Source organism: Corvus brachyrhynchos, unplaced genomic scaffold (assembly GCF_000691975.1).
Source record: "Corvus brachyrhynchos isolate BGI_N302 unplaced genomic scaffold, ASM69197v1 scaffold47, whole genome shotgun sequence".
Taxonomy (NCBI): domain Eukaryota; kingdom Metazoa; phylum Chordata; class Aves; order Passeriformes; family Corvidae; genus Corvus; species Corvus brachyrhynchos.
In genome coordinates, this window is record NW_008239292.1 from 1,584,642 (window position 1) to 1,587,174 (window position 2,533).

General features: G+C 55.2%; 1 protein-coding gene across 1 annotated transcript in view; it reads right to left on the minus strand.

Annotated features, from left to right (window-relative positions):
* Positions 1–2,533, minus strand: part of TBKBP1 (TBK1 binding protein 1) — an 8,923-nt gene that overhangs the window by 3,199 nt on the left and 3,191 nt on the right. The gene's annotated exons all lie outside the window — the stretch shown is intronic.

Sequence of the window (2,533 nt, forward strand, 5' to 3'; positions counted from 1 at the left end):
TAGAGAGAAAAAGGGGGGAAGAAATAGAGAGCAGAAGAAGAAGAAGAAGAAGAAGAAGAAAAGAAGAAGAAGAAGAAGAAAGAAGAAGAAGAAGAAGAAGAAGAAAAGAAGAAGAAGAAGAAGAAGAAGAAGAAGAAGAAGAAGAAGAAAAGAAAACGAAAAAGAAAAAGAAAAAGAAAAAGAAAAAGAAAAAGAAAAAGAAAAAGAAAAAGAAAAAGAAAAAAAAGGAAAAGTAGGAAAAGGGAAAGGAGGAAAAGAAGGAGAAGAAGGAAAAGGAGGAAAAGGAAGAGAAGAAGGAGAAGAAGGAAAGGAGGAAAAGAAAGAGAAGAAGAGCAAAAGATACAAAAAAAGAAGAAGAAAAAGAAAGAAAAGAAGGAAAGAGAAGAAAACCAACATAGACATAAAAAAGAAGATACGGAGAAAAAAGAAAATAAAGAGAAAAGAAGAACAAAAGAGAGGAAAATAAAAAAAAAAAAAAGAAGAAGAAAACAGAAGAAAAAAGAAGACAGAGAAACCCCCCCAGTGCCACCCTGCCAGCCCCCAGCTCTCCTGCCTCAGTTTCCCCTGTGGCCCATCGTGGGATCCAAGGGGTTCCCCGTTCCTCCAGCCCCACCACGGGATTCTGGAGGCTCCTTAAATCCTGGGATCCCCCAAATCCTGGGATCCCCCAAATCCTGGGATCCTCCAATTCCTCCCGAACTCTTACCGAGGTCAGGGAGGAAGCACCGAAACTGCGGCCCCGGGGAGTGACAGTGGCCCTGGACCCCTTCGTGTGCCCCCAAGAGCCTTCTGGGCACGGTTGGTGACACGAGAGGGACACGAGGGACGGTCTTGGTGCCCCTCACCCCCAAAACTGAGCTGGTTTGGGGCAAACTGTGGGATTTTGATAAAAAAACCTCAGATAAGCCTTGAGAACAGAGCAGCCCCAAATTCTCCACGACTCTGGCGGGACCCTCGGGATCCCCGACTGTGTCCTGTCCCCCGGGCCCCCCAAAAAACCAGGGGGACACACAGGATGTCACCTCCGCGTCCCCCAGACCCCTCTTTGCTGCAGAGCTGGAGGAGCCAGGGGTGGGGACGTGCCCGGCATTGGCACCCATGGGTGCAAGAGTCACTAAAACCCACAAAATCCCCCCAAAAACGCAGGGCGGGGAAGTGGGAGAGGTGGTCTGGTGCCCCCAAACCCCCACCCTGCTCCCTCCACGGCTTTTTCCAGTATTTGGCTTCTGGTTTTTCGCGGGAGGGAGAGCAAGAGGGAATGACCTCGAGCTCAGAAAGCCCCCAAAAATGTCTAAACTTCAGAAAAGAAACCAAAAAAAAGAGAGGAAGATCGGGACGCGGGGGGACCCCCGCCCCACGCGCGCCATGGCAGAAGCACCAGAAAATCACCCGGAGATGGAAAACGCCGATAAGGCGCTTTTCACACCAAAAAAAAACCAGTGGCGGAGAGAAGCAGGTGACAAAAAAGAGCTGAATCGACAAGAAAAGAGCGCGGAGGGAAAAGCTGTGCCCGGGGAGGGGGTGAGGAGCCAGCCCTGCCTCGGTTTCCCCATCCCAGCGTGGTGAGTTTGGGCTTGAAAATAACGATTTTGGCCATTGGGAAATGTCGATAGAGACATTCGGGAGTTTTAACGTCCCTGGATGTTGTGGGAACGGGGAGAGAGGGGTGGGGGCACAACGTGGGGGTGATCTCGGGAGACGGGATTTTGTGGAAATAAAGGCAATTAAGGAGGGGAAGGGTGGGAAGGGCCACTCCGGCAGAGAGACGGAAGCTCCCCAGGGATGGATCCAGCCCCCGCCTGGATCCCCCCGCTCTGATCTGCACCAGCACGACAGGAAACGGCAACAGCATCCAACACCTCTGGAAAAGGAGGAGATGGATCCAGCCCCCCACAACAACACCCCGGCACCTTCCCGGCCCCGCGTGTCACCTTTTATCTGTCCACAGCTCGGCCCGGGGAGGGGCACCGAGCCCCGCTGCCGCTTCCCGGGGTGGGGACAGCGGGGGAACGAGGCCAGCACCGAGTTAAAGCGGGGACACCGCCACCGCCTCGGTGCCAGCGTCAGCCCCTGGGGGTTTAAGGGGTCCGGCCACGGCCCCATTTCCCCTCAGCTCTCCCCAGATTTGGGGTGTTTTGACTCAAAGCCCCAAATCTGTGGGCTCAAAGCGTCTGTCCCAGCACCCCACAGTGCCCGGGGATGCCCGGGGAGTCTCCAGAGCTCGCGGCTGCCGCAGAGGGGACACCGGGAAGTGACAGCGAGGGACAGAGGAGGGACCTGTCCCCAGCACTGGGCCTGCAGCCACGGCAAAAGGAAACGCTCCTTTGGGAGGGGTTGGAACAGGGATGGAGATGGGGGAAAAACGGCTCCAAGGAGCCTGGAAATGCTCCCGGGACTGCCCAGGCTGGAATGTGGTCGGGGTGGATCGGTGCCCGGTGGTTAGGATGGTTCGGTGCCACGCGTTTGGCACGGATTGGTGCCACAGGGGTGCCGCGGACCGGGGCCGCACGGCGACGATCGGCGACCCCCGGTG